This window comes from Haliotis asinina, chromosome 16 (genome assembly GCF_037392515.1).
Source record: "Haliotis asinina isolate JCU_RB_2024 chromosome 16, JCU_Hal_asi_v2, whole genome shotgun sequence".
NCBI lineage: Eukaryota > Metazoa > Mollusca > Gastropoda > Lepetellida > Haliotidae > Haliotis > Haliotis asinina.
The window spans coordinates 14,783,892-14,808,388 of record NC_090295.1 but is presented as its reverse complement, the minus strand read 5'-3'; the positions used below and the strand labels follow the sequence as shown (position 1 = coordinate 14,808,388).

At 40.7% G+C, this 24,497-nt stretch overlaps 1 protein-coding gene across 2 annotated transcripts in view; it reads left to right on the top strand.

Annotated features, from left to right (window-relative positions):
• The window catches only part of LOC137268111 (cholecystokinin receptor type A-like), a 114,499-nt gene that overhangs the window by 26,808 nt on the left and 63,194 nt on the right, over positions 1-24,497 (top strand). For both annotated transcript variants that reach the window (XM_067802633.1, XM_067802632.1), the window contains exon 2: positions 11,143-11,240. The gene's annotated coding sequence lies outside the window, so the exon portion shown is untranslated. The remainder of the gene's footprint in view (positions 1-11,142; positions 11,241-24,497) is intronic.

The following is a 24,497-nucleotide window of genomic DNA, read 5'->3' as shown; positions in this document are numbered from 1 at the left end:
GCAGTCAGCGTCAGCAGATTACCTGCTGAGGACAGCCTGATGCATCTCAGTAGTATGCATGACAATGAGATATTAGCTGGATTGTGTGTCATGTGCCAACGTGTAGAGTATTCTCGCCATTATATTTTCATAAAACATTCATTTCTATCAATAGCTGTTTATAGTTTATTATTAACTCATTAACACTCCAATAAAAACAGTCATTACAAACGTGTTGAAATATTGATACATTTTGAGTAATTCAATGAAGCCAGCGATATGTGTCTAAACCAAACGACATGATAATAAATGAACCATTGTTACAAAGCACAATTAGGATGGCGAACAGATGGAAACTCAGTGAGGCGATGTGATATATGTTCGTCACGATATATTTGTTCGTCACATCGTTTTTTGTCTTCATATGTCTCATTCTACCCCCATTCATCATTTCAAACATTCAATATATTTTCATACCCTCTTTTTATACATTTCATTATGCATTTATTGTGTACTTCCATAACGTCATATCATACATTTATTATATCCTTTAAAAAACATATGCACATACTCATGTAAACGAACACGAAAACACATGAAAGTACTTTTCCAGGTTTCTCCACAAGGTATATATTGCACTGTGGGTGAAATTTTGGAAATAAATAGGAACTCTTGTACTTTCATGAGTTCCCTTGTTCGTTTCGAAGAGCAAAACCTTCATTTACTCATTAATTACACCTTTTCATGTCTTTATGACTGTTCTTTATTGATACACTTCATCGGTTAAACCATTTCTGAACTTCGTTATGCTAATTACTGATACATACCTACCTTAGGTCATGTAACTACCTTCATCATACAATGCAAGGAATCACATTCCAAGCTTTTAAGTTATTTTACTATTTTTCGAATATTATTCGGATCTATTCACATATATGTAACTTTCTTTTTTCCATCAACCTTGGACCCATGAAAATCCGGGAGAAAGTAGCCCTTCAGCAACCAATGCATGCCGTAAAGGCGATTATGCTTGTCGTAAGAGATGACTAACGTGGTCGAGTGGTCAGGCTCGCTGACTTGGTTGATACATGTCATCGGTTCCCAGTTGCGCAGATTGATGTTCATGCTGTTGATCATCGGATTGTCTGGTCCAAACTCGATTATTTACAGACAGCCGCACGAAAGTTAAAATATTGTTGAGTCTGGTGTACAACTAAACTCACCCACCCTCTCACTCATCAAACATACCTGCAAGATGAACCATCACATCTTTTTGATGTTTTTACATGTTCATGACATCCTTTAGTGAAGTTGAGTTATTTTGTTATTTTGTATGTAATCCTCAAACGTCTAGGACTGAAACTTCTCTGTGTAATTTATGAGTGAACGAGTGTGGTTTTACGTCGCTTTCAGCAATATTGCAGCAATATCACGATATCAGAAATGGGCTTCACACATTGCGCCCATGTGAGGAATCGAACCCGTGTCTTCGGCGCGTCGAGCAAATGCTTTAACCACTAGGCTAACCCCAACGCCACAGACCCATGAAGGTCCCGGGGTAGAATAGGCCTTCTGCAACCCGTGCTTGCCATAAAAGGCGATTGTGTTTGTCGTAATAGGCGATTAACGGGATCGGGTTGTCAGGCTCGCTCACTCGGTTGACACATGTCATCGGTTCCCAATTGCGCAGATCGATGCTCATGTTGTTGATCACCGGATTGTCTGGTCCAGACACGATTATTTACAGACCGTCTCCATATAGCTTGAATATTGCTGAGTGTGGCGTAAAACTAAACTCAATCACTCATCACTCACCCTCCGCCCCACTTCTCTTTGTAAGATCATCAGCTGCTTGAGGATGTAGCTGTACCGTCGTCGTGTGTGGTCCGTTAACCGTTAAAGATATCTCCGAAACCACTCAACCCGTGGGTAACACTTCACAGTCGCTTTCAAATTATGTTTTCACCCTTAAAATTGCGTTTCCTCCAGAAAAATCACATTCCAGATAATATTGCAATCCGTCCTTATGTCCCACCAAAGACAATAGCTTGTCCAAGTGGTACGAATTCCGTTTGAGAATACTGTTAGCTGGCGCATCTATACCTTAACTTACTCTGACAGAAGGTTATTGTTTCATGCAGAATCAAAGAGCCCATCCCATACAACGTAAGCCCTAAAGTACCACATAGTCCGCCCGGAGAGCTGAAGGTCACGGGTTCAATTCCCGGCCAAAAGAAGTTAAAATACGGTACTTGTTTGTTCCAATCTGGAACTCGGCACTAATGGATACAACAAAGACTGGTCAGCTGGGAGTACAATGTGTGTGAGTGAGGTATTCATGCTTAACTCTCTGAGCTGGCACTAGTGAGCTGGCACTGTAAAATGGGATGGCACAAGCGGCCATACATACGCACGCATGCACGTGGTCACATGCGCGAAATATTCTTAAATATGACGTTAAAACACAATTTCATCTCACCTTTCTCTTCCAAACACCCAGTCCTACTTTTTGTTTTACCTTTAGTTTCATAATAACCCTTTACAACAGGAACAGATGTAGGTTCCACAAAACTCTTCCTCTGTAATGGCCAGCATCCTTAATCAGTACATACCAAACTATGAGTTATTTTAAGCAAGCGTTGCCAACGGTAATGGCAGCTTGTGAAACTGATGATAACGAGATTTTGTCACGGTCCAGTTCGCAAGCAAAATAAATCATCACGTGCTCACTGTAACCGATTACTCTATGACGGGCAAGTATCGCACTGAGTGCTTAGAGATACAATGTTCTAGTTTCACACTGCTGTGATCTATCCTGCTGTACCTCAGTATAAAACTTGGATCTGTGCACAATCGTTGGCAGATCCAGATGCATTTTTTCTGTGAGTTCCCGGTAGTGAAATGACTTTCATGCCGCTCTTAGCAATATTCCTGCAATATCGCGGCGGGGAAACGGACTTCACAATCAGTCAATCAATCAATCAATCAATCATTTAATTTAATGTAAAGTCCACTGGTCTACGCATAATACATTTTTAACATATTTCCTTCTGATATTTTGATACATTTAAATGAATTTATTTTTCAAGCTTAATTTTCTTCACACATTGTACCCATGTGGGAAGCGAACCCGGGTCTTCGGTACACGAGCCAACACTTTGAACACTGAGCTACCCCACCCACTAAAATCTCGGCGGATGGGCGAGGGCTATGTACTAACGGTCCTAACGTTCGCTCATCACGCAGAAAATCCGATTCTGTCGGTCGGGGAATCTAATACATGACATTGATGTATCACGCCACATCGGCGAGGGATACCAGAAATGGCCTTCACGTGTTGCATGTGGGCAATGGAAGCCGGGTCTTGTTAACGACGAGCGAACGCTTCCAGTGGGAAACCACCCTACAACCCACAAGGTCCTCGAGGGGTGACATGTCAAAGAGTCAGACATTGGTTCGTTTTCCACAAGCGTGGGCAGCTGAGAAATATTTCTTTGACGAAATTCCCTTTGGGCTCTGGTCATCTACATCGAGTTGTGCTTTATGTTTCATTGAATATTTCAGCAATAATACGGCGTGTTAGCTTCATGTTGAAATAAAACCCCAAATGGCGGGGTCACAAACGTAGATACTTGTTTAGCGATGTGTGCGTGTGCGTACGTGCGAGCGTGCGAGCGTGCGAGCGTGCGTGTGTGAGTGCCTGTGAATACTCGTACTCATCACAGTTTAACAGTATCTCAGTATACTGACTCCGAGCCCACCAGTCTGGTCTCATTCACTCTAGCCAATGACCAGGCAGGGTAACATCATGCATCATGTTTTTCACGTGTTTAACATAGTCCGAACTCAAACCACCTATTACGATCGCTTTGTGAAACGGGACCCTGGTCAAAGATTTTCGAAGCTCTCTTAGCGCTTAGATAGTCGTAAGTGCCATATATTAACATAAAGTTACGACTAGCTTAGCGCTAAGCGAACTTAGAAAATCTAGCCTCTGGTTCGCAGAGTAATCTTGTAAAATACGAGATAGCCAAAGGAATTACTCAATTCCACAGCGTGGCTCCATGTGGTTTATAAATGTAGCCAGAGCCCAAAGTGTTACATGGGTTTCATTGTACCAGACAGGGAATCAAACCTTAGGAACAGGATATATTTCGCTGAACTGACTGAAATGGCATGACTGAACTGAACCTGACACTACATTTGAAACATCTACTCGTAATTACTCACACTCATCGGATGTACGAAGATATATTTTTTCCAGCTGATCCGATGGTCGAACCCAGTACCCCTTCTCCAAAGCACCACCCTTGAAGTTTAGGAAAACAACAAATCTTCCGAAAGAGATCAAGATATGAAGAATGATGGGTAACAGTGCACACATCAATTCTCACCTCAACGCAATCCTTAACTGAGGCAACACACGCAATACAACATCGTCTAGCAACATTTTTCATCGTTACACCAGAACCAAAAGAAACAAATTTGTTTCTGTGAGTTATACGTAATTCCGCACATGGCCACCTACGGAAAAGACAAAACCACAAAATATATTGCAGGCTGCAGGAGAGGGGATCCTTGGTTCAGATATTTCTTTGATCAAGTGTTACCCGCCGTTCAATAAATGCCAATATATCACTATTAAACCTCAGTAAGTAACTTCTCATTAACCTTTTCGGTGTTAGCTGTCGATCATTTGGGACTGCGGATGGCCTAAACATGCTTCGATGCTTTTGATGTCGTGGTAATAGCTAATGGATTTGTAGTTTTATTATCACACCTTACTCCATGTCAGACCTTTACAAATACAGATTCTGGAACAGTTGACTCCAGATTCAAGCATAAAAGTGAGTGAGTGAGTGAGTTACGTTTTACGCCGCTTTTAGCAATATTCCAGAAATATCAGGGCGGGGGACACCAGAAAATGGGCTTCACACGTTGTACCCATGTGGGGAATCGAACCCGGGTCTTCGGCGTGACGAGCGAACGCCTTAACCACTACACTACCCCACCGCCCCTCAAGCATAAAAGACGAGGACTGGTCACTTGATATGGTCGTCGGAGTTGGTATGAAGTCTTTTCTGATCATGGAAGTTGAAAATGAATAAGGTGAAAAGTGCTTCAGCTTTATTTCAGTGATAGTCTTCGCTCTTTACGTTAAAGATCCGAGTTCGATTCCCCACATGAGTAAATACGTGAAGTTCATTTCAGGTTCATTTCAGAAAGGCAGATGTAACATATGTTACACATCCCATCTGGGTTTCGAACCCTCACCCTCAGAGTCAGGCACCTAATCGCCAGCACAGGTGGGTGACTGTGTGTCTCAGATGGGACTAAACTCAAAATGTACTAGAATTTGTGCTTTACAAACAAAGTGTCATCCCAAATGTCCTACATTTGATATGTTACATATCTTTGTCAGACACAGCCTCGATTATTTACAGACATTCTTATTTCGGGGATAAGACGAATAACTTTTAACTGCTGTACTGGACAAAATTGTTAGGGATATTTATAAATTTTGAAATTATGAATAATGATGTATTTATTCATTGACACAGTGATAAGTTCAGTGACTCACAGACGGCTTGGTAATAATACACGCTGTTGAACAGCTTCGAGTAGGACACCAGGCGTCATATGACATGATAACTTTGGTATTCCACAACAGGAGATATAGATGGGATTCTACAACAAGAGATAACATGTGCACTCTATAACCAGCTAGGAGAAGGGATTCAGCAAGAATAGATTAGATACTGACGTCAGTCTACAATATGAGATAGTGGCGGTATTCTGCAACAGGAGATAATGTTGGATTTCTACAACAGGAGATATTGATGGGATTCTACAACAAGAGTTAATGGTATGATTCTACAAACATGCCATGAAGCTGAGCCATTGCAACAAGACATAATGTTGGGATTCTGCAATAGGAAATAATTAGAGGAGTCTGCAACAGGCGATACAGTTGAGATTCTGCAACGTAAGTTAATGGTATGGTTCTACAACAGGAGGTAACGGTGGGATTGTAGAACATAAGATAATGTTGGGATTCTACAACGGACCATATTGCAACACAAGATATTGATGGGGTTCTACAACAGACCATATTGCAACAAAAGATAATGATGGGATTATGCAACACGACAAACTGATGAGGTGAGACAGACAAGGTGTAATATAAGATAATTCTGGGATTCCATTTCATGAACCATTCCTGGGTTTCTACTGCAATAAATAATCTGAGCTACTGCAATAGAAGACATTGGCGATAAGCAGTACGATTCCACAATGGAATTCTTCAAACATGTTTTCGACATAAACTACATTGTAAGTGAAAAGCGTTAAGTATTCATCCACATTCAGTCACGTCCGTGATGCCAACTTACACAGTTCACGCCAGAACATATTAACCTCTAGATCTTCTGACATCTGTTTATCAATGACCTTATACTTGGCGAAGACTGGCCATTCTATATATCAAATTGATCGGAAATGCGTTTTATGTAGCAGAATGCCAAGACTGTTCAACCTTTAGGTTCTTGGTTGCCTGACACAGCGCATTCTAGGCGAAATTACATTACCGATATATCATTGGATATGACTTAGAAAACGACAACATGTCTTTGTATATATGACACACAAAGATGTCTGTGTGCCATTGGTCAAGGTGATCGGGCAATAGGATGGGCAGCGTGCGATAGATGTAAAGAATCCGTTAATGGCAAATGTATTAAAATAATTCCAGTACATGTGTACGGTAAACCGTGCTTGTGCCGAATTCAAGCTGGATGGTACTGAGATTGCACGGTTGTACCGAGTTCGTTTTAAGTGCGGTTCATTATATGCATTTTGACTGAAATACACAATGTATTTAGAGCAAGTGGCTGCGGAAAAATATTTGGTTCCATATATAAGTTCGTTTTAAATGTGTTTGTTATACGCGTTGCTTACTGAAGTGTAATTCTAATTGTTGGTAATTGAAGTTAATGTCAGTGTCACAGCTGGGGCTTATCATTTCATTAATGGTGTCGTCCTCCTGAGCTGCTGATATCTATCTTTTCTGCTCTTATCATGAATAATTGATTTGTTATATAACCTGAAACAAACTGAATTACCAACACGGACGTTCCGAACGTTACGGGCGTTATTAGCCGATTCGCTTGCTTCACTCAATATGTTGAAGACAGTTGTGGAATTCTGAACGTATATTAGTAGATTATATTGAATAAGGGTTTTATAAACGAAGTTATCAATGTAGCCTTGGATTTATGTTGCGATACAGCAAACAAGTATCTATCACGCATTGTTGCTTGAAGTGAGTGAGTTTAGTTTGACGCCGCTCTTAGCAATACTCCAGAAGTATAATTGTATCCATGTGGGGAATCGATCCTGGGTCCTCGGACTGATCAGCGACCGCTTGAATCATAAGGCTACCCCCATTACATTTCGAGTCGGGGATGATCTCAAAGATATTATTATGTTTTGATCTGTAATCCTCGCAAAGACATGAGGGCTGTGGATCCATCACAAAACATCCTGAACAAAACAGACTAAATAATCGTGGATCGTCGAATAGTTCCACAAACGTCAACATCAGAGACTGGTCGGTCTCAACCGCCTGAAAAACTGGGGATCAAGTAATTCTGTGTTAAGATGGTGTTGATGTTTCTTCGTAAACATCATGGAGGGGTAGCCAAGTAGTTAAAGTTCTCACGATTCCCCAAATAGGTACAATGTGTGAAGCCCATTTCTGGTATCCTCCGCCGTGATATTCCTGGAATATTGCTAAGTACCATACTCACTCAGTCTCCCACCCCTCTTCGTAAAATCAGCAGGTTATGTCTGGCCGTGGTGCTTACAACTGCAAAGGACCTCGCTTTAACGTTTGGGGAACTGAGCGCCGTCTTGGAGTGTTAAGTATTTCACCTATGTCTCTCCTCAAACGAGTCGATTGGGCCAGAATCAAGTTCAAAATGCTATTCCACACTTCCCAATGCCTCAAGACAGACTCTGTACCTTCTTATCGCAAAACCTTTGTTCAGCCTCACACACCTAAGCGGACACACATAACGGCGTTCCCAAGACAATGACCTTTTCCAAAAGCCTCATTGAGAAACAACTTTGGAAGAACGGAGTTTCGGATATCCAGCATCATCGATATGGAGGTCACATGACGTTACCAGAAACGCCATCAACATTTACTTACAAACCCGTTCTTGTATGTGCTGTGTTCTATAAATGGAAGCGACAGCCAACCCTGAACCTTCTGCAAAATGACACAAGAGATGTAGGTTTTAGAGCATTTCTACTTTAGTGAAAGCCGTAGGTATTAGTGCTGACAAATTTGGAAATTATCAGAGCGACTATCAGAGGGAATTGGGGATCGGTATCCACGGCAACATGGCTAGGTTAGATCTTTCTCATGGGGGGAACGACCACGAGCATTTTCCTTTTGTGTAAGCCGTAGGTATTTGTGCTGACAAACTTATGAGAGCGAGTATCAGAGCGGTATTGGTCTCTACGGCCACAAGTCTCCGGAACACTCAACAAATGCGGGGGCGGAGGGGTAGCCTAGTGATTTAGGCTCTCTCTCATCATCTTGAGCTGGGTTCGACTATTCACTTGGATATAATGTGTGAAGCCCATTTCTGGCGACCCCTCCCCTCCTATTGCTGCAATACGGCTAAACCGCAAATCACTCACTCATGTTAAGGATGCAAATATGCTTAGTGAGTTAGACAAGATCTAACGCGGCAAGGTCATTCTCGGCATCCAGAAACTGCATGAACGATAGGCAATGTTATCAACAACGATGGAAACTTGCGGCAATATCATGTCAGCAGTGCAAAATGAGATCTGAATGTACTAATGCTCTCTGCTACAGCTGAGCATGACAGGTTCAAAAGGTCCATGTTTTCAAATTCTTTGACCTAATTACAAACGACGGCAAATTAGTACTGTGCGATTTTACTTCGATTTCTGTGACGAAGTTCTATCAGTCACTACCTCGAAACACATTCGGCAGCTTATAGGTCAAGGTTCGAAAACAAATGTTCCCATTTTCAACGTGTGACTCTAATGCCTCGTATCTGAGGGATTCGACGTGTCATTAATCGTATTGTCATCCCGGGAGACACATTATCGGTGTCTACATATCGATCAAGTATACGTGATTTAATGTACATTTAAATACATCTTAACATGTTTCGAAAGTTGTGAATAAATGTTTTCTTTTGCAACAGGTTACATTACACAACTGCAATAGCTGATTGGGATGATGGTTTCTTGTCGAGAATGTTAACCACAAGAGTAATATAATATCGCTGAAAATTTGAATGATTTAACGGGCTAGTTATTTTGTAGTGGTGAAATAGTCGTGCTGAATTAGTCCATTGTTACCATCACAAGGCGTTATGTTAGGGTAGTCTAGTAGTTAAATCATTCGCTTGCCCAAGACCCGGGTTTGATTTCCCACATGGGCACAGTGCATGAAGCCCATTTCTGGTGTCCACGGCGATGTTGCAGGAACATTGCTTGACCTTGCATGAAACCATAGTCATTCACTCACTCACTTACTCGTGATCCTAGTATCTGATACGGATATGCTGAGGCACGTGATCTTTCGGTAAAAAGGTACTGACCTCATTTTTAAATTAACACACCCAGTATCCACACTCAAGTTAAATATCAAACGGAAGACTCACAAAAGGAACGATTAGATGAAACCGTTGGACAAAGGAATATTTGGTGATTTCAAATTGAGTGTTCGTGCACACGCATTATATATTGCTCAAGAAGCCTTAACCAATATGGTCGGATATTGTTGATCTGTCCAACGTCAATAAATATGTAACTTGGTTTGTTTCCATTCCATTTCAACTAGCATCATCTAGAGGGGTTCTGTTGTCGACCACAATACCGTATCACAATTCGATCCAGAACAACGCATTCGGGCAATAGGTGGCAGGAAGGCAATACCATTATTAAATACCATACGATGAATAATGCACATAACAAAAGGGTCAGTGAGTCAAAAGGAACCTGGGTATCTTCTGCAGTGTCATTTTAAAACATATTGCATTGACACACTAGGAAGCGTCGCGGCGTAAACGTTGATTACATCGACACTAAGTCGCATAACATTTGTTCCCACGAGTTGATAAAAATGTCAAACTTCGACGTATATTAACTTACCATTCCCAAATCAATTTAAACATTAATCTGCGTCTCCACCATCTCAGACGTTTCGTACATTATTCATTGCCCATCGGAGGGATTCCGTCAGGGATTTGAAGGATTTCGCAGCTCCGATAGGGAAATTGTTCTACGGTTTGAAAACACCAAGTAAAGGATTTGTGACGCATACCAGGGTATTTATAGGAATTTGTTCCTACATGTTCTAAAAGTGCCAGTAGGAACCATACAGAAGGGAGGAGATGGCCTTTTCAGCGTGGTTCCCAATTACTCTTTTGCAATTACCTTGAACATTTCACAAAGATGTATCAAGTAGGTCGTCTCGTCCAATGATTTTGAACAACTTCTGTTGAAATATGTGTGTGATCTGAGTCCCTGGGTATTTATCCTTAGCCGTCAATAGGCAATCTCTGGAGGTATCCTTACTAAAACCTAGTGCCTTCTATTCAGTGGCATATCAGGCGTGTTTATGTTCGCTAATTTTTTTAACGCGAAAGTGTTAACCGTTTACGTCGCTTACCACATAGGCCAGGTTATGACTGCAAGAAATGTCGACCTGTTTTGGTAATGCCAATGTAGCGTGAAATGAAACGAATTGGTTTAAACCACCCACTGGAATAATTGATGAGTTTAAGCATTAGTCTCAAATTACTCACTATATTCTCACTTAATGTTGGCCAGTTGGCCATCCTCTCGGTGATTACTTTTCATCGTGTGACGAAATTACTGCTTGGTTAATAAGAACCAAGAACTTCTTTTATTTGCTGTCAATTTGTCGAGACACACTAACAGCGCCAGACGTTTACACATCGACTTCTGCTGTCTAAAGATGAGTATATTCTTATCCGTGACAGCCTGTCAAATACTGGCGACGTAGAAATAAGTGAAATAGTTATATGCCCTTGACTGATAACAGGAAGATATGGATGAATCTTCTTAATTCCCGCTTCTTTTTGCCACCAGACGACAACGTTGTCGGACCGGAAGGACAGCTGCAGACGCGAGGATGTCAGCTCTCCTGAAGCAAATGATCCGTTGATTCGAACAGTTTCGCTTCTTCGGTGAGTAATGTTTGAAACTTTCTTTTGAGGCGTGTTATCCCAATGCGATCCAATGAAGACCTACGGCATTGCAATCGATTGTTTGAGGTGATAAACAAATTCAATTTATTTTAGTTTTTCTCACTGACTGTTCCACGAATAAGCAAGTAACGAAACGTAATTACCCGAAGATAATATTCACTTGTCCGGGGACGGGATAAGGATGCCAAAACAATTGCAACTGTGAACTAATAATTCCAAATGTTTGTTGGAGGAAAACAGCAAAAAAAGGAAATATGACTTGCTCATTTCAATAGAAAACAGTCAATCCTTGAACATAGTGGCTGCAATGTCAACTAGATTCATTTTCGTCTATTGTCGTATCAATTCAAAAGTTGTCCCCATGAAATCGATATGCACGAGCCAGACCGTTTTCTCGTGGACAGAGGACTGGACTTTCAAATGAGTGATAAGGCCATCTCAGTGGCATTCAGCATCGTCTGGGACAGTATGTCTTTGTCAGAAGACCCTCTTATGAATCACAATTAGAGATATTATAATTGCAAACTTACCTCTGGCATAAGGCACATGACAACTGGCGGTTTGTTGGGATTCTCTGTGTGTACTGTGTGCTGGACAGTTACGACCACCCCCATCATCATTATCAGTAGCAGCAATAGCACCACCACCACCACCAGCATCAGCATCAACACCACCACCACCACCATCATCACCAGCAGCAGCACCACCACCATCATCATCGACAGTACCACCACCACTACCACCACTACCACCACCACCACCACATCGTCATCGTCATCGTCGTCGTCGTCGTCGTCGTTCTCGTGTCGTCATCATCATCGTCACCACCACGTCATCATCATCATCGTCGTCGTCGTCGTCGTCGTTCTCGTGTCGTCATCATCATCGTCACCACCACGTCATCATCTTCATTAACATGATCACCATCATCTCATTAGCAAAATATGAAACCTATCGTTTCCAGCCCCGATGTGTCAAGTTAATACAACTTGTATCATGATGGCAAATAAGCTCAACTTGTAACATGTTCATTGTGCACTGATGTTCACATCAAATTTGAATAAATACCGGAGCTAATTATACAGGTTACAGGCAGTGAACCATGCATTTAGCTAAATTAGATTTACTTGACATCCTCGAAATAATGTTGGTATTGTTTATTTTACAAATAACGGCATTCATGAACGTCCATGACACAGTGATATTGTTACGTAATCTACTCAGACTACTCGTTCATACGATTTGTGAAGATGTCGAAACGTGGCTGCTTTGCATTGGAAAGCATGTCCGTGAAATAAGTTTCGTTCTTTTTGCTGTTAATGTACATTCCCAAACGCTAGTAGAGGAACGCACCAAAGGTATTGTATCAAACTTAAAAGTCGGATGTATGTTTTTAAGTGAAGACACTTAAACATACTGTTGGGTTCTTTTCATTTTCCAAACATCCTCAAAAGAAGATCTCTTTTAAGTCCAGCAGTTAAGCTAAATGCTTCCATTAAAGGTTTCCAAGATGGGTATTTGAGTGTAAAGACCGTTTTACTGTCGTCCATGAAAACCTCTGTTGTTAAGAAAGTATGCTTCGATCAATATACACTTTTTATCGGATCGTGACCGAAGTACTTGTAAACACGACAGTAAACACACGGTAGTTCCACATCCAGCTACCAACCTCTGTCGAATGTCCAACGTCATGTAACATTAGCTGAAGAAGGAGTCCTTACCGAAGCCTCCGTACGCTGAAAACATAACCTGGCTTTCTTAGCTGTTCTCTATCGTGATACACCAATCTCACGTGAAAATCGATAAGAACAAGCTCAAGGACCTCTTTATCATCACGAAAGTGTTGTGTTTGTGTACTGGGTGAAGTTAGTATATCAGATACAATACACCGTATTGTCATCAACGGATACCAGACTTCCTGAGGGAGAAGTCTTTAGTCACAGTATGCATTGAACGTGAATTCAAAACGCATTTTACATTGAACGTGAATTCAGTAAATCGACGCCAGAGAACAATTAGCCTGAAACAGATTCAGTAGGGCGTAAAACAAAAAGCGATGAAAATAATACGAATGGATTACTTGTAAAGAGAGTTCGAAAATACATAAAGTTCATTGTCCGAAGCATATTCATGCATGAGCACAATTGTTACATGATCATAGCATTATATTAGCATAGGATTATATTAACTCACTGTGGCCGCAAAAATGTTAAGGTACTTATACTGTGTGACGATAAATAGAAAACGTCAATGACTCAGAATAACCAGTCTCGATTATCCGTAGAAACAGATACTACTGCGGTGAAAACCATAACGAAAAGCCACTGACAGTCAGTGAGTGAGGTTTACGCCGCGGTATTCCAGCTAATGGCGGTGGTCTATCAATAGTCATGTATGGACCAGACAATCCAGTGATCAAAGTCATGAACATCGTTATACGCAATTGGAATACGATGACATGTGTCAACCATGTCAACGAGTATTACCACTCGATCCCGTTGGTCGCCTTCTACGACAAGCATGGGTTACTAAAGACCAACTCTAACCCGGATCTTCACGGGTCCTGAAAATCAGTGATGACACCAGGTGTTCATAAATATGATAAGCATGTGTAACCGTCCCATACATATGCTTGGGCTTTGGTATTTTAAACAGATTTTACTTTTTTGTGTACTTTGTTTCCTCTTCTGTAGAATCGTGGAAAACAGGAACTCCAATCTTGGAATCATCTTTCCTTTCTTCAAAAGATTATAAGTACTAAGGCTAGCAAGATGTTTTATGGATGACACCTTCTCTACTGCATGTGATGTTTCTGTATATACTGAGTGAAAATAGTAAGGGATCACATGAAAGGACAATTTTTCCTATATTTGTTCCAGGTCTCCTCACAAGCCTGGGAATAAACCTTGGAAAAAATAAATGATCACTTGTGCTTTCACGTCATCTCTGATTTTTTTCCCAGTTTATAATCACATACTGTTGACTCATACTTTGACACTCATATGTGAAAACTCAGTGAGAATCTAAGAGAAACCTCTCGTCATAATTATGTTATAAAGAACGTTGACTTAATTCACAACACACTGATATTAAACGCGAACACAAGAACATAGTTTTATTGGTAACGCAGATTTCAAAACACAGCTGAAACTCAAAACGTACGTCGTTGTCATGAAGAACTGCATGGTATTGGATGAATAATTTCGGTTTCCGTCCCGGTTTTCAGTATGAGTTTCTACATCTGCCGAAATAAAACCAAACCAATTGTGTCCATCACAATTTTCAGGATAAAATATATGTCTTGAGAAAAAGCTGTTTTATATGGAAATCCAAATTCCTGGTGTTCAATTTTCCAAAGACCACATTCACAAGTAGCCTGACATTACAGTAGCAGACAAACAACTCTTGTTTCGAATATCCCTCTAAAGAAAATGACTGTTCCAATGACTTTTCTTGATAATGCATTCCATTAAAGGTTATTCAGCTGTACATGTCGCTAGATAGTGGTGGTGTGTATTCCTCTGCATAGAGCTCAGATCACAAGAAGATGAAGTTGAACGTTGAGGGCGGAGAGTCCTTGGGTGGATGACCGTGTGTGACAGCTCGACTCCTGAGAGTTTCTAGTCCTGCCCCACAATTAAACGCACCTTGTGCAGATGAGTATGTTCAAAATTGCCTAATTTCACCCAGCACAAAATGGGTACCCGGTCGTGAGAGTATTAATCTTCTGGCGCATAAGAGGCAGCTTCGGATATCCGGACTAATAATGATCAGATCGTGTGCTTTGTGTTATCTGGGTACGGCGCGGCATTGATATTCTTATTATTATAGTTCTGCGAAACAGTCAGTCTGCAGCAATACTACAGATCCGGGTTAGAATTGGCCGTCAATAACACATGCATGCCGTAAGAAGGGACTAACGGGATCGGGTGATCAGGTTCGCTGACTTAGTTGACACATGTCATCGTATTCCAGTTGCGTTGATCGATGCTCATGCTGTTGATCACTGGAATGTCTGGTCCACACATGATTATTTACAGACCACCGCCATATAGCTGGAATAATGATGAGTGTGGCGTAAGACTAAACTCACTCACTACAACCAAGGAGTGACAAACATGATTTGTTCTCGCACCGGGGAGTGATGGGTTAGCCTACTAGTCAAAGAATTCGTTCTTCACGCAAAATACCTGGTTCGATTATTACAAAGGTACAATATATGGAACCCACTTCTGGTGACCCTGCTGTTACATTAATTGATTGCTGATGAAAACGCGGTATAAGCCCACACTCACTCACTCACTCACTCACTTACGTATTGGTGCCTCATGGAATTCAAGATGTTGAAACCCTTCTGTTTTGTTAAAGTCGACAGACGAAGTGCAAACACTGAAAAATACCATAAACAGAATTAGCAACGTGTGCAGTTTCGATCAGCTCAAAATATCTTATTGGAATGAAATGTGACTCTAAATGTCAGCGATACCGCAGATTCTTTCCCATCAAATCTATAATATTTGCAAGACGAGCTCACTGAAGATACGTGAAAGTTCTGTATGAAAAGATGACGGATTTGCCTTTTGTAGACCCTCAGGACTTACTGCGCCGAAACGAAGCCCATTAGCAAACACATTTTTATTTCAAGAAAATCCTATTATTCCAGAAGAAGAATGTGTATTGGTAATACCCAATTGAATTTCTTTGAACTGTTTGTTTCCTTTTCGTTGCGCTGTTTGGCAGAAAGTATATTTCAAAGCACATTGATGGACGTTGCGGAAAGGAGTAATTCGTGAAAAGCTTTGGAAAATGTTGATTAGTTTCACGAGAAGTGATGTGTAAATCATGTAGTTTACGAATAATGTCCAATAACGATGACAGTCGTCAAAGTGGAGTACGATAAACGTTGATCATTGCCCTCGTCGATCAGAATTCTTCGATTTTTTTATATATTTATTTTGTTGTAGAAATAAGAAAATTGTAAAAATTCACACAAATCGACAATGTGAACACTACATCTAGCAATTCATAAAACTGTTTGCTTTTATTGTGGATACTTCACTGGTGTTTGCATAAATACGATAATATATGACAATTTTCACTGTAGGGAAATGAAAATTTCTTCCATGAATTCTTCCGATGGCAAGAAACCCCGTTTTTAATGCGGAGCTGGTTCAGTTTTTAATCATTGTTGTGCGTGTGTTCATGTAATTAACACTTAGACAGTAACATCCGGCCTCTGTTTCACCACTTGGGCAGAATCACCTGGTACTATCACAATTTGACATGGTTCATTTGCGTCTGCTTGTGATAACGTCGGAAAAAAGATTAAACTGCTTTCTGTGGAAAATATTTAGAATTATGGAATTTTTGTTGTACGTGTCTGTTTACAATCCGTAGCCATAACATATCTAACATATTAGTGAAAAACAACATGCATCTAAACACATGGAACAGGTGCATGGAACAGTGACCGGTGCAGGATACCGCCATTCACTGTGCAGAATACCACCATTCACTGTGCAGAATACCGCCATTCACTGTGCAGAATACCGCCATTCATTGTGCAGAATACCGCCATTCACTGTGCAGAATACCACCATTCACTGTGCAGAATACCACCATTCACTGTGCAGAATACCGCCATTCACTGTGCAGAATACCGCCATTCATTGTGCAGAATACCGCCATTCACTGTGCAGAATACCGCCATTCACTGTGCAGAATACCGCCATTCATTGTGCAGAATACCGCCAGACACAAAAATGACAAATTTATGTCTGATGCAATTCCCTATTTATTTTTTTGTTCCACAGGTTCCCGAATTCTTTTGTGGGAACAATTGACGAACCTTTGCATGTGTTTATGACAGGTGCAACTGGTGCGGAAAGACACGTTCACCTTTTCGCGAAAACTTGGGATCATCGCGATTGATAGTGGGTGAGTGATTTGTGTCCTACGCCGCGTTTCGCAATATCCCAGCAATATCACGGCGGGAGACACCAGAAATGGGTTTCACATACTGTACCCATGTGATAAATCGAACCCGGGTCTTCGGCGCGACGAGCGAACGCTTTAACCACTAGGCTACCAAACCGTTCCTGTAAAGATAAACAAGCACATGCTCCAAATTTGAAATTGTTGCATTCGTGTGAATGTTGAAAGTATTTTTATGCTAATAAATTCTAGTAAATCTGTTAATACCATGTATATAGCCATACCATGGACTGGTCATTTAGGCATTCTACATCAATCTATACAAAAGAGCACTGACGTCATCTGAGCGGTTTTCGTGTATGATGAAACCCAAAAAGCAATATGTTCTGCAATTTCGTCCTATGAAGCATGCTTGGGCGATTATCGGGATCTGAGCCCCCGCTCTGAGCAACCAGGGTGATCAATCAGGCTATGATCATTTCATTGATCAAATAAACATCTTATCCCGAAGGATTGGAATGAAGTGTAGTGATGATGTCAATATTTTCCTTCATGATCCTCGAGGCAATAGGAAGTGGCAGATATAGGCACTTATGACTAAATATGATACAGCGCTTACCAAGGGTTCTCCATTCGGATCAGAGAGTGGGGTTCGTTTAACACCATATCAAAGATGTAAAGAACCACGTGAAAGATAAATACTACGACTAATATTAATAGTTCATTTATCATGCTCATATCTCCACGCATAATGCATGCTCAAGCGCCCAAACAATATGATTATTATTACGAAGCTGCCGGTGTGGCGCTAGAAGTTTAATAGTCACATAACCCATACCCCAACCGGGCACCACTTTTACTGTTGGATGAACAGTCAGTCTGGAACAAACTTACCTGCCTGAGTAAGGTGAGCCCACGTGCATCACACGGCCATCGCTGTGGGGCAGGATTGAAGTCCAACAAACTCTCAGGAATCAAGCTTCGCAACACCGTCACCCATCCAAGGACTATCCGTGCTCAGCATTGCTTAAATTCAACTGATTTGTGAAGAGGACCACATGCCGCCAAATGTAGGACGAAATAAAATTAACACTCTTTCCAAACATACAATATTTGTTTATTGTTCGATTCTGAAGGACACGTTTATTAGTTACTGTCAATTTTTTATGACACCAGATGGACGTGAAAAAGTGGATGTACCTGAAACACATTGTGTGTCAAGGGTTCACCCGAAAAACAAGCTGGGTACCAGTCGAAATATGAATTTCGACGGTCATCATTTGGTCATAGTAGCTCAATAGGTCACTTTTCTCAACACGCTTTATTGTGACCTTGACTCCCGTTAACGTAATCAAAGAATGCTTTTCAACGACCCATCAAAGATGCTCTGAATTCCATTGAAAGAAAATTCCTCGATCAAACCTCATTAATTGAAATATGTAAATACCAAAGACGATCGAAGCTGGAATTTTGCTCTGAAAGTTAATAGTTATCCGCAGACGTTTAGAGTTTCTGGCGCTAAGGAACAGAGAAACATCAGGATCTTTGGATTCTGGCCTGTCCACAGACTCGTGACTTAGCTGCAAACTCAATTTTGTTAAAACGTCTGTTAGTCCAGACGTAAGTGGTTCAATGAACTATATTCATGATGTTGTCTTTCTAACCCGTTCGTTATTCTAGACAATTAAATCCAAACCCGCGCTATTGGATTAACAAGACGTCACCAACAAACACTCTGTGGGTTCTGCTTTTAACTTGACATGATCTTAAACCGTTTATACCTGCCCAGCAGTATCCTAACACCGAACCTTTATCACGTTCACGGAACGCCACGATAGGACACAAAGCGATATATTGCAACATGACCTGATTATAACGAAGAGTATTACCATACATTACGAAAAGCCGTTCAGACACACCGAGATAGTACCCACACCACTTGGCGGCATGACAATGTCATCGCGAAACATAAAATAAGCCACCCTACAATGATGTACTTCAAAGAGTATGGCCACCTTGTAATCGAGATTTAACGGGTGATTATGGTGTGACACGAGTGTCCATTAATAGGCGTATTGACCGGGCAGTTTTCATCGTGCTCTAACAATAGACTTCCGGGTGTCGAATCCGATATTGCTATCACAATCATAAAGCTTGGCATGGAAATACTCGTTTAAGCAAATTCGTTTCAGAACCTGGTGAAGGTGATTTTCTGTCTCAATGGTAACTACTGGAAGACCCTTTGTAATCGCGAAGACGGTATACAAAGAAACGGTATTAATAAGGTAATGTGGGCACGTTTAGGCAGCACCATGTTTAGCATCACGATAACGGTTTAACATTAGGACGAGGTCAACCACCATACTTCAGCAAAGCAATTGGGACAACCATTCACGGATAGGCACATTGTGTGGTATCTCCACCGCCTTTTAGAAAGACGCTCTTTCTTACTTTGGCAATAACATGTGAAAACACGCTCGTTTTGAATTGTAATTTTATTTGGCAAAATACGTGGGTTTTTTTACACAAAAAGTGACAATTTGTCATGGTGTTTGTTGGTTGTTAATTGTTTTTCTAGGTTTTTCATTGGTCAGTATGTTGTTCGTATTAAGTTAGATCCCAAATAAGAAACGTTGCCTGTCCTGGTAAAATGTTATTCATGAAATTTAACGTTTGGTGAACACTTGAGAAACATTTTACACTCAGATAACCTCCATAACGACCATTTACTACCGGTCTAGAAATAGTTTTGGGTGTTTCTTTCTGTGTTTTTATCCTTGTAAAAATGTTACTCGAGAAACATTTGAACGTCATTTATCCAATGATATGTTGTACTCTTAGACAACATGTGTTTAACATCACCAATTACTACCCGTCAAGGAGTAAGTTGTTATTTTTCTTGGCAGGAATGGTACTCGAGAAACGTATGGACTTCATTTTATCTAATGGCATGTCATTAGCATGACCACTGATCATCGGTCTAGGAATACGTACTCTCCTGTAACTGCAAACGAAATGCTATTAAATGGTATACACGCGGAATGAGTAAAGAAACTGCAAGTATCAGATTAACACTGATCTTGACAAGTGATTACCCCCTAAAACGTGTTCCAGCCTAAGACAGAGAAATGTCGTTGTACGTTCATTGATTTGGTCTAATTATTTGAAAAGTATCCCTTTACAAAGACGTGTAGGCTATCCCATGCATCTTCTACGATTACCGTGCCTCAGAAGTGGTTGGAAATGGCAATGCCATGTATTTACAGCATGTGCTGCCAACTGGTTCATTTAAGGTGTCTTTCCGGGCAACGGTAGCAAGAATGTCCAAAATGTGTAGAATATATTGACATCATCAACGAAATCTGTGATTATGACATAAATCGACCAAACCCGATTCAAGATCATGACACACGTCTGCTAAAACATACTTCATTGTACGTTTCCGGTTTTGTGACGATTGTACATGAACACGAAAAGTATGATTCCGACAAAAACACAGGAGAAGTAAACTTTAAGTCAATTGTGTCATTACGGAGATAATGAAAACACGGATCTATAACTCCAGCAGGAAATGGTCCACAGGATGATTTATGAATAAATGTAATTCATTGCGAAAACTCTTCAATGAAACTTGATTAACTCCTAACTCCATCAAACATAAATCACCAGAATTAAAGCGGTATAAACCTGTTTCTATCTTCAGTGTGACAGCAACTTCATAGAACATATTTACTTTATTGTGCAATATGCCTTCCTTAAACCACGAAAGTAGCTATATATAAAACGAAATGTTAATTTCTACAAATATGGTAATAATGTGATGTAATTATGGCGCCATAAAACCTGAAAGATTAAAAGATTTGCAAAATGTATGACTCACTAATAGTGCCAAACTTAAAATCTCATACTCAGATCTCATAAAGTAATCAATTTTATATTTCAACTCGTACGATATGAATGAGGCAGTTATCTTATTTAAATGTAATGGTTTGAAATACATCACGGAATAAAATGATCACACGTTGCCGCCGTTAATGTATTAGGGAACCATTTCCATGAGCAACTTATGTCTTATGAAGACTTCGACCCTGTAATCCCTTGTTTCTTTCAGGGAAGGAGAATAATACAGTACCTTCTCATTGTTAACATAATTATTCAAGTGAACTTTTTGTGGTAGTCATCATCCTGGATAGTGATCTTTCATATCGAGTCGAAAAAGGAAATCACGACTGTGAATGTGATTCATTATAAAATAGGGATAGTGGCTGTCTACTCGAAAAGGTGAATAGCATCCCATCAAAGTTTTTTTAGCAAACAAGAGCAAAACCAAGTCAAATTTCAAGTTGAAAAAAAACTAGAAACTTTATATATCGTTCAAAAGAAATAACTGCATGGAGAATCATAATACCAAATGTGGAAACTTTGCTGAAGCTTTCATTGTTGAACACGTTTGACACTCTTAAAATCCTCGTAGAAAGAACATGCTAACTGTAGTTAAAAAGTTATTAAATGTAAATACCCAAAGCTGATACTGTCAGAATAATACTCAAAGTGTACATTCGAAAACCGGATGGTTCATTTATACCTATTGTTCTTGTACGTGCAATACAGTAATTATTGTGTTGCTTCTCTGGTATGATGTGTGATGCAGGCTGATGTCCAGACTATGTGACAGATATACCAAATTCCTCCTGCTCTCATACACGTCTGGTTAAGGTAGATCCCAAGCTTTCCCTTAAAGTAAGATGCACTTGCTGGAAGCAGTTTACAACCGTCGCAAGTTTAATTGAGGGATATGAAACGCCACTCTACATGTCTGTGATGACAAATGCTGTTAATCAACGGAACAGCTAATGCTTATCCCAGTTACACAAGGATTAAGTGTCCCTTCACATAAATCACTTACGTCGTCTAGACCTTGGATTTACTATGGGCTCTGTGGAGTCCAGAGAACAGTTGTAGGCGACTTTGGCACGGTGTTGGAGGTGATGAATACCACTTCCATGAGCGACCTCAAGAGATCAAATCTCACTGGTGACTTCAATACTAACATTGTATATAGCTCAATCATCCTTTCACTTTTGCAACCAGACATGTTGGTGTGCAGCCAGACGTGCAAGTGTGCAACCAGACGTGCAGGGAGTAATGGTACTGCGTGGATTAGTTACATGGAGACGGGGAGGTCTTTTCCTCCTGATAATTTGAGTTTTTCAACTAGCATATACTTTCTTCAATATGTATTCTATACCCAACAGGAAAAGGCGGTTTTGTTTTTTGTTTATATATATATATTAACCTCTCTTATCCCAGCAATCAATGGGTGCCTGGTAGGATTAGGTAATATGCGAATATGGACTGATGGAATCCGTTCCTCAAAGCGACTTCAACAGTAAGGTGGTCGTAACAATCATTCTTTAAGACAGACTTGTGGTAGTAACCACTATAGAATCTATGAAACCGACCCCTGAAGATTTGGGGAAAAGTAGGTCTTCAACAACCCATGCTTGCCATAAAGGGCGACTATGCTTGTCGTAAGAGGCGACTAACGGGATCAGGTAGTGAGGCTCCCTGACTTGGTTGATACATAACATCGGTTCCCAATTGCGCAGATCGATGCTGATACTTTCGATCACTGGATTATCTGGTCCAGACTTGATTATTTACAGACCAATGCCACATAGCTGGGAATATTGTTGAGTGCGGCGTAAAACTAAACTCACTCACTCAATAAGACGGTAACTTACCAACTGTTTATATATATTCTGACAACAAACCCTGCTTCTTTAGGGTTATTGTCCACTGAACACACAAACACGGATATATATCCACGTTCACAATCCACAAACTCCAAAGGTTTTATGATCCCTGACCCGTTTGTTCATAAAAAGGCCTGAAGACTACATATATCAGAACCGTGAATGTACTGCTCAGCGACCCTTGAGTATTGAATGCTTGTTCAAAATCAATGTTAGGAATGTCTACAGAGATACGTTGGGTGTTCAAGTCATCACTTAATTAGATATCTTGGTGATAAAAGCGGAGGTCTTGGCAACAGATCTTCACGCCATGGTTAATACATGACAGTGACGGCTTCTGATTGTGGTAGGTGCTTGAAGATACGTAACCACGTCTCGAGGATTTGGATTATTCAAAAGATGGTCACGGTTGTCGGTTGTCTTCACAACTTCTGCCACTTCTAATAAAGCGGACTCTGTCAAGTGACTTTCTGAAGCTCAGATGCATTGATCACCACCCATCAATACTGAATGTAGGTTTCACTTCTCACATCAAAAATATGATCGGGAAAATGTGGGCTAGTGGGGTCAACGTTGTCAGTTTTGTTAAAAAGTTCGCAATGACCATTTGCGTGCGTAATACCCGATGTGTAAACATTCGCCACAGTGCTCGTTGACTCCCACCGGAAACCTTTCTTGCCAACTGCATATATACAAATAACAGTGGCGTGTTAATACATTCGATTTCCGTATTACTGGGTTTGATACTAATTGATGTCAATGTTAGTTAAGGTTATTAGGACCGTTATTCTTGTCGTGTCAAATACAGAACGTCAGAACTCATCGCAGCTACCAATGCTAATTCAGGTATGATAATTTAATAGACGTTCTGACTGTTCATGGGTGTCCTTCACTGAAAGTTCCTAAGTCTGGACGTCATTATTCGTGAACCTATTTGGTAATGGTGTGTGGTCCTATATAGAGAGTTCAGGTCACAAATGAGCAGCGCTGTACTCTCCGGAGAGTCCATGGTTCGGTGACTGTGTTTGGTAGCTTGCCCTTGAGTGTTTCTAGGACTTCAGTCCTGTCCCACAACGAAGTACATGTGATGCATGTGGTCTCATCTTAGGCAAGTGAGTTTGTTCGAAATTGCATTTGTTCACCCAGCAGTAAAATGGGTAGGCGGTGGAATAAGGCGTGTGGTTATTTACCCTCCAGCGATTCATATGCAGCTTGGGTTATCCTGGGTAATAATAAGCTAACTTCTTGTGTGCTAATCATTTCTTCTACGTAATGGCTTGGATCTGCTGATTCAGGAAGTAGCCCGGGCGAGCACCTTTGGGTTAACTGCAGTAAAAGCTCTTATTTTGAACCTCGTTTGTCCGGACGTCAGTCTAATCGGAACATCTCTATTTCTTCTAAGTGATGGAGCAGTCAGTCGCATCTGTGAATCTTGAAACAGATCTGAATCAACAGGTCGCCAAGGGCCCGTTTATTATTCTCCCTGAATCTAGAGAACCGAGAGATTTCTCTGGCTTTATGTAAAACCACTTCACGGATGGTGTAT